This window comes from Dioscorea cayenensis, chromosome 4, assembly GCF_009730915.1.
Source record: "Dioscorea cayenensis subsp. rotundata cultivar TDr96_F1 chromosome 4, TDr96_F1_v2_PseudoChromosome.rev07_lg8_w22 25.fasta, whole genome shotgun sequence".
In the NCBI taxonomy this organism is placed as follows: Eukaryota; Viridiplantae; Streptophyta; class Magnoliopsida; order Dioscoreales; family Dioscoreaceae; genus Dioscorea; species Dioscorea cayenensis.
In genome coordinates, this window is record NC_052474.1 from 7,240,332 (window position 1) to 7,252,767 (window position 12,436).

General features: G+C 37.3%; 1 pseudogene; it reads right to left on the reverse strand.

Moving 5' to 3' along the window:
• Nucleotides 1–9,097: 9,097 nt before the first annotated feature.
• On the reverse strand, nucleotides 9,098–12,433 carry LOC120258634 (annotated as a pseudogene).
• Between the last annotated feature and the right edge of the window lie 3 nt (nucleotides 12,434–12,436).

Genomic DNA, 12,436 nt, shown 5'->3' on the forward strand with positions numbered 1-12,436 from the left:
CATTTTTAAATAGCTTATTATGCTTGTGTAGTAGTATCCATCGGGCCGGTCATAACCCCCGCAAATCCGAGTATAGATGCATCTGTCTCCTTTCAGAAAATCTGCTGTTCTCTGTAATCTTTAGGCTTGAAGTTTGTAAAATGTTATCGATTGACATTGACTGTGTTAGTGAAAACCAAAATATAGATTTCCTTCTATTGGAAGTGCTTCATCCTTGCATTGCAAATCTCTTTCACTCTCAGATCATTATTGTTCTTTACTTTGTTTTAGTTTTCATGTCATGATACTGAGTGGGATTTATTATGTATTTTCCAAGTTTGTTTGCACCTGTTCTTGATTTGCATATTTACATCCCAGCAATCAGCAAAAATAAGTAAATAAATAAATGAAAGTATAGGGCAACGTTGAGTTTTATTAACTATATGAATATATGGATTTTACAGCAGTATATCTGCATTTGCATACTTTAGTTTAGCCTAGAACTTTATAGATACAAATCAAATATTGTATTAAGGGGTGTATGTGTATTTAATATTACTAGACACACAAGAATTTCTTATCTCTTTATGGACATCTCAGGAATGCTTTGAACTTATTGACCCCACAACGTGGTTGCCAATAAAGAAGTTACGATATTTTTGAGGGGGTTAGAGTAAAAGACCTCTTGCTTTCTATCTCCGGCCTTCTCGTTCGTGCAGAGAACCCTTTTTATCCTCTCAATCGAGCGTGGGGTGTTGGAGATCGATCGAGGAGTAGATTTAATTGCATTCTAAATCTTTCTTGTTGTTCATCTAATTCATGCTTTTTCTAGCAAATCATGAGCCATCGCCGTTTACTCTATGTCTCTTTTGATCCTTGGTGCGATATTGATTTTGGGGGTTCAAAACTTCTTGCTTTTTGAGAAAAAAGTCGTCTTTGTTGATTTTTCGCAAGGATGTAGTGTTTTATTGTCGATCACTGTGGTCTTTTGGTGTTTTGAATTGCCGCCTGATGTTAATAGACTACCAGTTGTTTGATGAAATTCCGTAGTTTAATGTGAGATCAACTATGCATGGAAGAGTTCAATTTTCAGAAACTTTCATGCGTGAATTGATGTTATTGAACTGGAGGGATTAGGATGGGTTGAAAGATTTTTATGCCATCATGTTCATTTTTCTAATGCAAGCTTGCTCTGAATGTCTACTTCAATAACCATGAAATTTAGAATTTTGGGATGTAGCAACAGTAGCATTATACATTGCTTCTCCTCTCTGATTGGCTTTGTATAAGTGATTTTGTTTACTTTGCATTATAATTCTTCAAACCTAAGCTTCCTGTTTGTCCCAGTAAATGACCCAAACCCTACGGTTTCCTCACTATTCAGGGTGACACTAGCAATGCTGCTGATGAATACCCATGCAATGTCTTGTAATCAATGCTGGTTGTTAGTGTGGAAGCATAGAGAACACTAATCCAGCTGTATATGTGGTGTATGTCCTGCTTATATTCATAGTACAGTAGGGATCTAGTGGCAATTGGACTTGAAATGTATAGAGTTGATGTTTATGTTCTATGGAGAGCACACAAAATATGCTCATCCCTTATTATAGGGCTGAAGGTTTAATGATTCATTATCCACTTCAGAGAATGAGTAAACTTGAGATCTGCTTTCACACTTTTGCAAGCATATGTGTTTAAACTATCTATGAAGATGATTTTGCTGTTAATTCTGGAATACTGCACTTATATATATGTGTGTGTGTGTGTGTATTTTCTGAAGAAGCTCAATATCATAAACTTCTTTATTCTTACGCTACTAACAAATGGGTAACTGGTGAAGCAGTGTCTTGTGTGATAGGACATAATGGCTCAGGCTGCACGTCTGAATCTGAGAATGCAGAAGGAGCTGAAACTGTTATTGTCTGACCCACCACCGGGGGTCTCACTTCCTTTACTTTCTGATAATGACAGCTCTTCATCTTCCTCTTTATCAATCATTGAAGCTTGTAAGTTTTAGTCCTTTCCATGATTTCCTTTCTGTGGATCTCTAGTTACATTCTTTGTTTTAATTATTCATGCTTTTAATTAAGTTCTTCAAAAATATTCATAGATGTATGGCAGTTGATGATGCTTAATCCACAACTTACAGGATTAAAGGCCTGAAGGAACTGTGTATTCTGATGGAGTTTTTACTCTTAAGATTCAAATACCTGAAAGGTTTCCCTCTGGAATTTTTAAAATTCTTTTGTCAGGAATTATTATTATTTTTCCCTTTTCTTATACTTTGGACTTAAAGCTTTTTGTTTATACTGTTGCCATATGCAGATATCCTTTTCAGCCACCCATTGCAGACTTTCACTCATCTATTTACCATCCCAACATTGTTGATGGATGGGCGTATCTGTCTGGATATTCTTAACTTTACCACCTGGTGTGAGTGTACATTAACTATGTGCTGCTTTACCTTTTAGTCCTGCGCCGCAGCACCATGATTCTTAGTGGAGCATGCACTGAGATATGGGATGGAGTACCTCTTATAAGGTCACTCACCAATTCTTGTCATTAAGATTTCTGGAATTTCATTTTAGCATGGCCAGGAGCCGTCTCTAAACATTTCAACAGTTTTGTAACAAGTATGGGCTTTGTTGCTAGGTGAGCCTAACCTAGATGATGGCCTTATGGCGTGACATAGTGGGCAAATGCTGTGACCGCCACCATGGCTCAATGTCTAAACCCAAGAAATTTGCCTGTACATAACTAATTTCTCTTCTTGGCTTTGTATATACTGCCAGGCAGGGAATACAAATATACAGATCGAAGTTTTTGACCAAAAGGCCTCGATGTTGGACAGAGAAGTATGCTGGAGCTTGTAAAAGTAAAGATGGTGCCTTTGAGGGAGGAACAAGTATTGTAAGGCTAGGCTTAATTTATTTAACAATTATTGAAGGTTGAATCATTAATTAGCTATATGCTCCTCTGAGATCTTGTGTTTGGAAAGTCAGGATCCATCTGAGGTTCTGAACCTCATTGTTTTGTGCTGCTTTTTGCTTCCTGTGCAGCCATTGTTCCCTTTTGCTTTCTCCTTTCCAATAGCTAGTATCACTAAATGTGGACAGAGATCCACTGTGTGTGGTTGCTATCCAGTATTAATCTTCTTTATGCCTGTAGTCCTTTTTAAAAAGCTGAGGAGGTTGCAAGAGCTGAGACCGAGCAAATGCGTCACCGGTTAGTGAAAGTGAGAGCTCTCGGAAGAAGCTTCCGTGTAATGGGTCAGAAAGTTACGCTCTGAAGCCAAAACCTCAAATATCAAAGAACGAGAGCGATGACAAGGAGATGCGGCACCTGCACCGACACGCTTATCATTAGCTTGCTCCCAAATACATCCTACTGATTCACCAGTTGAAATCAACCAGAAACAGAAGCCAATTCATGAAGATACTGAGAAAACTTTGAAGAGAAACCAGAATCAGGTGGTTGGAAGTCCCAAGATTACAGGAGATAATAATTGTGTTAGATAGTGAAAGTGATGATGAAGGTGAATGCCAGATTTCTAGGATCAAGATTGTCCCTCAAAAGGAAACAAATATTGGGAAAAGTTTGAAGCCAGAAATGCGGTTGAAAATTAGAACTGATTTGTTTTGTTTGATGAGGTGAAAATGGTGTTCTCTGGCAGTAGATGATCCTAGAAACATAAACTGTATGAACTCACTGACTTGTGTGATTGGAAACAAACTGAAAACAAAATGCAACTCTCTTGTGATAAAGTTTTTGTGCCTTTTCAGATTTCACTTTCTTGGATAAAATGAAGAAAAATCGAAATAAGCATCATAAAGCAAATTTCATTTTTGTCGGACAGTTGATGCTAAATTCTGCCCAGAGCGAGATTTTAATGGGAATTCTTTTGTTTTACCATTTTCCGGAAACCCTATGTATTTTCTTCATTATACACAAAAGGCTAACTTTTTTTTTTTTTAAAAATATTGGTTTTTAGCCATCTCATGGTTTATCCATAAGTTTTTTTAAAAAAAATATTGATTTTTAGTCTGATATTATTACAAGGTGCAAAGTATGGAAAGTATAGAAGGAATTCCAAATTACAAAAAGAGATAATGAATTGGCTATTTTTGTCAAAATTTTAAATGTTTTTTTTTAAAAGTTTGGTTCTGGATAAAATATTTGATCCCTTTTTCAAAATAAAATATTTACTAGCTTCTAGAAATAAAGATATTTTTCCAAAAAAAAAAATCCACAGAATCTAGACAATTTTTTTTTTTTAAATAAATTATAAAATTGACAAATATATTTCTAACTTTTTAAACCACCTTCCTATTTTAATCATCAAATCACCATAGCTATTAACAAAATAATAAAAACAAAACAAACTTCAAATGTAAAATCCAAACAATCCCATATAGAAATATCAAATATAAACTCACTCAATCCTACTAAACTCAAACTCAAACTCAAACTCAAACTCAATCCTCATCATAACATATGACCAATTATATAAAGATCACTAAACCTTCCAATTACTCTCCAAGAAAGTCCCTTCTTTTTTTCTCCTGTCTTATGATCAATAGAAAACAACAACTTAACCATGCTTCTTCTTCTTCTTCTTCTTCCAATGTTCATCGTAGCCCGTTTCAGTGATAATCCTTGCACAATGGTACTAACATCCATACTTGGTTACACATGCAGTCTTCCCACAGCCTCAACGACGGAAGCGCCCGGCGACGGCCGCACTCCTCTCATCTCATTATTTACTTAAACTTTGCCACTCAAACAATCTCCAGTTTTAATGAGACCAAACTCTTTTATTCCAATGATGAAGAATTCCCATTAACAATAATTGGAAACAAAGAGATTTTCCATGTTGGATATCTGGGCAATGAATCTAGCAAGACCATGCAGAGAGCAGGTTAGTCAATTCTTTTTTCATGAACACCACAAACGGAGCAGCATTGTCCATTGAGAGACGTCAATGTCTGGTCTCTAACATCTTTAATATTATCAAGTCCTTTCTTGAAGATGGTACCTGGATTGAACATGATCAGATCTTGATTGACTTAGAAGTGGTGGAGATTCAGCAAGATGAGGATTTAAGTGGGATGATTCTCCATGAATCTTTGAAGATGCAGAGTTGAGGGCTTGTCCGGCATCACAGGCACTTTTTAGAGTTTGGTGACCGAGGTGTTCTGTAAAGAAGAAGAAGCAGTGAAGTGCATGATATGCTTTTGGATGAGCTTGTTACTGGTACTGAGGTTAAACGTTTGCCTTGTTTCATCTATTTCATGGAGATTGCATTGATGGTTGGTGTTTGCACAAAAAGGATTCTTGCCCGCTTTGTAGATTTTACGTTGCATGATTGAAGATGAGCAGGAAGAGTTGGATTCATATATATATATATATATATATATATATATATATATTTAAGTGTAAAGATATTTATTTGAAAAGTTTATAGTTCTAGACAGTATTTTGTGTTTCTTGGATATTGAAAATTATATTATGAATTGAATTAGAGTTAACTTTTTTAATATTCTGCTTCACCGGTTCATCATGTTATTTGTTTTCGGTTAACATTATTATTATTATTATTATTTACTTCATGTTTTTAATTTCCCAGCATGCTGAACAAACGGCTCTTAACGTAGAGGCTCGTTTGAGCTTATATGAAGATGTGGGTAAAAGTACAAATTAAAATTCACTTAAACATTTGACTAAAATCTCATTTATTGCAACTAGACACTAGTTATAAATTACAACAGGAATAGAAGAAGAATATACAAGGACTTTTTAATAATTTTAGAAGTATAGGGACTTAACTACAAAAGAAACCCAGACAGTTAATCACCTTTCCTCCCACTTCTCCATTGCCTCCTTTGAACAAGGAAACACCTACCTTCTCTCTGTCTCTCTGTCTCTCTGTCTGTGTGTGTGCTGTCAATGGCTAAGTTTCAATTCCTTGTTTTCCCAGTCCTAGTGCTTTCATTGATATCCTCTGCAACCTCCAATGCATTGGACTTGAAGACGTTCCTTACAAACACTACAACTGGTATGCCAAAACTTCAACCAATCTTACAAACTTGATTTACTCACTTGGCAGTTCATTCATCATATATATGCATATATATATATATATATATATATATATATATATCACCAATCTCCTTTCATTTATATGTTCATTATGCAGTTACAAGCATCTGTCATTGTGTTTCTGGTTTTTGTTGATAATTTTCTAGGAACTGAGCCTTCATTAAGGATTGCAAATCAGCTTTCTAAACCCCTTATTGGGGATGATGGAAAGATCTGCATGCTTGTTCAGAAAACAACCTTTTTCTCATTTTAAAAAGCAAAGGAACAATTGCAAGGATTATTCCCTTGGTTTCAGATGTAATGTAGATATACCTCAGTTAGTGATGGAAGAGGAAAGGTAGTTATTGTCTTTCCTCATTGTTCACATGAATGTCTTTTGATCAATCTTTGCAATTTAATTTGCATTCTGAATTCAACAAATCATTCTCTAGAAAAGTTTTTGCTAAAACTTAATTAAAATTCACTCTTGGCAGATATATTTGATTGCAGAGGAAAGGATACTAAAAATTACTCCTTCAGACATTGTTACATCTGAGTCCAAAGTTGAAACTTTATTTAGCCTTAATTCTACAAGTGAAGGATCAGAAAAAATAGTAGGACTTTCAGTCAGTTCATTTTATTCATCGGTTTTTATTACCATTCGGAATCGTGGACTCTTTGCATTTTATATGTGGGGGCAACTGATGTGGAGTTCTGGACCTATGCTTTATCGGTTTGGCTATCGTCAAGGATGCAACAAGAACATAACACATTGTTTCTTTAATACAGCCCCTGTGGTTGATCAATGTGAGGGAACACTCTATGTAAGGCCTCTTCCTTATCTTTACTTGGCACAATGTTATCAATTTTTTTATAGACTGACATAAGTTTGATCTTCTCTGAAACATGCAGATTTCAAACACTGAGGGCAGCTTTTATTCGTTGTATATCCGACAACCGCACTTCAGATGGATCAAGATTTCAGTTTAGTAGACAAGTTTCTATCAGTAACACCCGGCAACAATGGTCGGCTATTTGTCACTTTTTCCTAGAAAGGCATTGCTGAGTGGCATTAGAAGTTTCGACTGGAAATGTCCCTATGGCAAAAGCACTGTTGGTCCTTTAAGCATGGAAGACACTTTGCCAATTGTAGATTCTAATGGTAAATATAACGTTGCAGAATTTCTGCGCAAAATCATTTCTGATACTTGATTTTTTTTGTATTTCTGAAAATGCACATTATAAGAACAGCTCTTCAACTTTGCTAATAATCTCTGTCTCCTGAAAAATTATAGGTTGGGTGTCGATAAGCTCAACTGATGGTTACCTCTACTCATTCTCACCAACTGGAAATCTGAAGAAGTTACTTCGAAAACAGCAAGTGATTCAGTGGCTCAAGTTAGTCCTGTCCTTGATTGCTCAGGATTTGCGGTTTATGTTTCTCAGAGCGATAATGGAGTCGAAATTGATTCAGAACATTAGGAATTATACTTATATATCAGGGTGAATCCACAGAAACTAGTTGTTACTCTGTTGGCTCCAGCCACAGGAACTGTGTACTGGATCGGAACATACCCTGGTGAACATGAGTTGATATATTAACAAGAACATGATAATGATGAATTTGAAATGCTATATCATATCTAATTCTAAGATTTGAATAAATGTATCAGGTGATTTGTCATCTTTCTTATCAAAGACTGACCTGCGCTACTTTGCATCTGATGGGAGGATTCTTCTCGCATTTCTCTCTCTTCAGAAAGTAAGTTCTCAAAGTCATTAAAACTGAAGATATGTGACTATTTCATTATCATTCAAACTCATAAGATCTTGCATGGTTCAGGGATTGGGAGCACTTTGCCATGCTACACTAACTGTAATATTACGACGCAAATAACTGAAATTTAGGTGCTTCTATTGATTCCTTATATGTTTATATCATGATTTTATCAGATCAGAAGCTCTCTTGGACCTGCTCTACGAGGAGAGTCAAAGTTTGTGTACCTTGATTCAGGTGTGTTGCAAAGCATTTCATATTATTTTTGTGTATTGTGATATCAGCCATGACTCACAAAACTATGCTTGCTTCTCAGAGGTGAAAAGAGCACTCCTGCTATTCTTGCTGTTGCAACTTGTGATTATATTTATGTTAGCTGGGATTGTCCGATTTTTGCTGTATGTATTCTGGAGAAAGAAGAGACTTCAAGACCACGGCCTCGGAAATTCCTTGAGACTAGAGTAAGTGTATCAATGTTAAAGCTCATCTAACAGTGAAAACATATGTTAACTTGAGAGATTTATTGATACTATGTCAGTATTCTCTTCACAAGAAGAAGCCGAACATTAAGCAAGATGATCTCAGAGTTAGAGGACAAGCCCGGCAACAAATGAAGTATTGGAACAACTAGGTGAACTTGTGAAAGCAAAGGATGGTGTAGAGAAGAAACTTACTACTAGTTACAGTCTAGGGAGGGGATAGTGTTGGTTCTAAACGACATTCTATTCTACCATTATATGATGGTAGTTCAAGAGGCCACTCTTTTTCGTAGTACAAAAGAAGGAAACTGTAACTATTTTTAAAACACTCAGCGATGATGATGATGATGATGATGATGACGGGGATGAGTCTACTTCAGGAGAAAGATGCATCAGCAACAGAAACAGCAGTGAAACTGGCAGCAACAATGGCAATAATGAAGACAAATATATCGGGTCTTCTTCAAAAAGGCAAAGGAGATCATCAAAGACACAGCGGATGTGGAGTTTGTTGCACAGCGGAGTGGCATGGATCATCGACAATGTGAAGGGATTCTATGGAGGAGAAATTTGTTCAAGAGAAGGACACTGTCTTCAACTAACTAGGATGAGAAACTTTGTTAAATAATTGAATAAATTACACTCCCAAGAATTTTTGGAACTCTGTCAAGTAGTATTCTCAATTACATCAGGAAAATTGCTAACTACCACCTTGCCATGTTGTCACACTCAAGAATTACTGAGAAAAGGAAAGAAAAGGAAACTTCTCTTCATCTCCTGATCTTCAAAGTTTGGGAAATTCTGATCTTTGGCGAGCAAAAAACCGGGCTGGAGAATGTAATTTTGCAATGTGCGGTCCAAACATGTACATAAACCAGAAACATGGATATGCAAGCTGCATCAGTAGGAAATACTCACAACAGAAGTAAAAGGAATAACAGTTCACATTTCTTATCATGCTCTTGATTTTTAATGGTTAATGATAGTGTTAACTAATTCAAAAAAATTTAACTGTATGCAATGATATGCAAAGAATATTTAGCATAATTGTGATCACTGTATTGTAGTATAGTGAAAAGAAGGCTCTCATATATATACCTGGAGAAGCATGGAGGGAGCTGAAGCATCAGCAGCAACATGGCTTCTTGTCTTCCTTCCATTACGGCCATAACCGACGGGCTGTTAGCAGTACTTATGTCCCAAAAATGTGCGTTTCTTAGCAGTTGGCGCGGAGATTGAAAAGCGATGACTGGGACTTTTTAAGCTCTCCATCACCAGTTGCTGCTCTCAACCCTTTGCGCAAACTCTCTCTTGTGACTACCCTTTTGGCACCATTCTTATTGTTCATTAGCTCTCTGATGAACTCATCCTTCTGCTTAAGTTGCTGAATGTGATCCTTCTTCAGCCTCTCAATCTCAGCCTCCAAATATTTCACTGTTTTTCTGTAATTCTCTGACTACTGTTTCATTGGTTTCCTTCTTTTTAGTTTCAGGAGTAGTGAAGCAGTTCCCAGATAAGATTGATCGCTTTGGCTTGTGTTGTGCGGAGCAAAGCGGAGATTTCAGCGGTGTTGAGACAGCAGAAGGTGCAGGAGAGGGAGTTTGCTGCTAGTGACTGGGCTTGAACACTCAGCAACTTTTGCTGGTTGCGCATCAACTGCTGTCTTAACTCACTGTTCTCCTTCTGCAGCTCTAGTACCAATTTAGCCTGGTCAGTGGTTGAATCTGGGACTTGAAATGCTTCATCATTTATTACATACCCCTGCAAGGAATAGAAATGGATATGCAAATAAGTTCAAGATTGATTCCTTTCAATCCGAAAAAAGACCAAGCAAACACATTATACTAAAAATTTATAACCTTAGTCTTTATCTCCTTGGCGCGGTCAGCCCAGTGAAGAGTGTTCTGCGTCTCACCGAAGGAAAGATTGCATGGACTTATATTGGCAATCATAACAGTGTTGCATGGACCTCCAAGAGAGTCCTTGAGGAGTTGAGTGAGTTTGGAATTTCGGTAGGGGATATGCTTCTTCCCCTCAACCAGAGCATTGATGCAACTACTGAGGGCAAGGAGGGAACGGTTGATGTTTGCTCCCTCGATTGATCTCTGACTTCTCTGGTCTGTTGCTAGAGCTCTCTCAGAGCCAGCTAGATCAATGAGCGATAGCTTGCCAACTCGGTTAACAATTTTTCCTGACTCTATGATTTGAAATTCTGCAACAACCTAAAGTTTTGTGAAATGGTGAGTGTCTGAAAAGTGTGGAGATGGAGATGATGTTGATTTTATGAAATGAAGGCATACGAATTGCAATTCAGTTACCTGCAATATAGCATGAGACCGAGAAGAGGTCTCATTTGCTCTGGTTGGCTCAGTGGTTCGGTTCTGATTACCTTGCTGAAGTAATGACATAACCTCATCTGTTGAGTAAGCTCTATACTGAGTTAGACCTGCTGCTACAATGCCCTGAAACATTTGGTCAATATATTCTTTTCAGGTATTCAAATTTTAATTAACTGTGAGAAGATCCATAATTCCTACTTAAATGTTCAGGCTTTGTATCTGACAGACCTGATTATATATAACAGTAAACCTCCTTTTCTCAAACTAAATACTCCTTTAACATCATACCTTGCCATTTTGAAGGATTGATAAATTGTCAATTCAATGAGTTTATATTACAAAATTAAATGTTACTAGTAATTGTTGTCTAACAAAATTTTCAGTCAGTTGGTTGACTGCACTAGAACTATTATGAGTTTCATCAGCAAAAAGGATCTCTGAAATCTTATCATTCACAGTTAGGCATAATCTTTCTTAGTAGAAATCTAAACTATGGACAATATGAATTCTGATGGACTTTTAGATAATCTTAAAGCATATGGAGACTTAGGACCAAGTAAAGACCTGTTTATCTTCTCTAAGAACAAGAGGCCTTCCTGGAGATAACAAATCTCTAACAGTCTCATTATAGACCTCGAGATAAGAAAGGTGGACCAAATGGTTCCCATCATAGCTCCTTTGCCTGATTTTGGAAAATAAATCTTTTATGGCCAACACCATAACTCCCGGATTCTCCACTGTTCCTAGCATTGTGTATGTTTTCCCTGCACCTGTTGCTCCATAGCAGAACACAGAGCCATTCCTCCCTTGCAGCACACCTTCCACAAGTTCAGCTGTACTGCATTTTCAAAGCAAATCGTTGTCATTTCAAGAAAAATTTGGCTGAGCTATGTCTATAATGTCAACTAAATATTCGAATATGTGAATTACTACACAAAAATTTGACTCTGAAATGTTAGTCTTGAATTCTAGACGAGAAAAATGTCCAAATTTTATTAATAGCTGGCATTGAAAAAATCATGAAATCATAGGTATAAAAGCAAGAAATGAACAACATAGCAAATCAGGTTGTGGCATAAACTTCTTGCTAAAAAAATCTTGCTGAACATTGCTGATATTGTCAACTAGTTACACAAATTGCTACTCAAAAAAATTTATTCAACAATGCCAAACATGGATCCTAGACAATAACCATGAACTAACCAGTATAATAATAAGCAAAAAGAACAAGATAAAGGGCAACTCACGTTGTGGCATAAACTTCTTGCTGGGTTGTCGAATCAGAGAAGGCAGCATCAAAAGCAAAAATGGCGTCCTCAGAGTCTCTTAAGCCGGAGGTAATCAGTCTCAGAAGCGAACTCCGTCAAGTAAACATCTTTTCGGTTCACAATCTTGACGCAGCTCCGGGATCCAGCCTCCTTCTCCTTCTTGGCCATCGGCCGGAGCCTCACGAACACAAGAATCCGATTTCCTCCGGACTCACAGTTCTCCGGATTTTCCACTATGGTTCTCATCGCCCTCCCCTCTGACAATGCCCCCAGTTGATAGCTTCCTCGCCACCGTGACCTTCTTGGGGCCAGTTAGATCGATCTCTCGGTTCTCCTTTGCGTTGATCCTTGCAAAAGCGATGGATCTTTTGGCATTCTTGGAAGGGCTCTGGAATGCAACGTTCTCTTTCATCACTGTTGAATTCTTCTCCTCTTCTTCTTCTTCTTCTTCTTCTTGGCGCTGAGCCTTGCGGATCGAGTCGGCGAGGTCTCTCCTGCTCGCCATGAGCTCCTTGT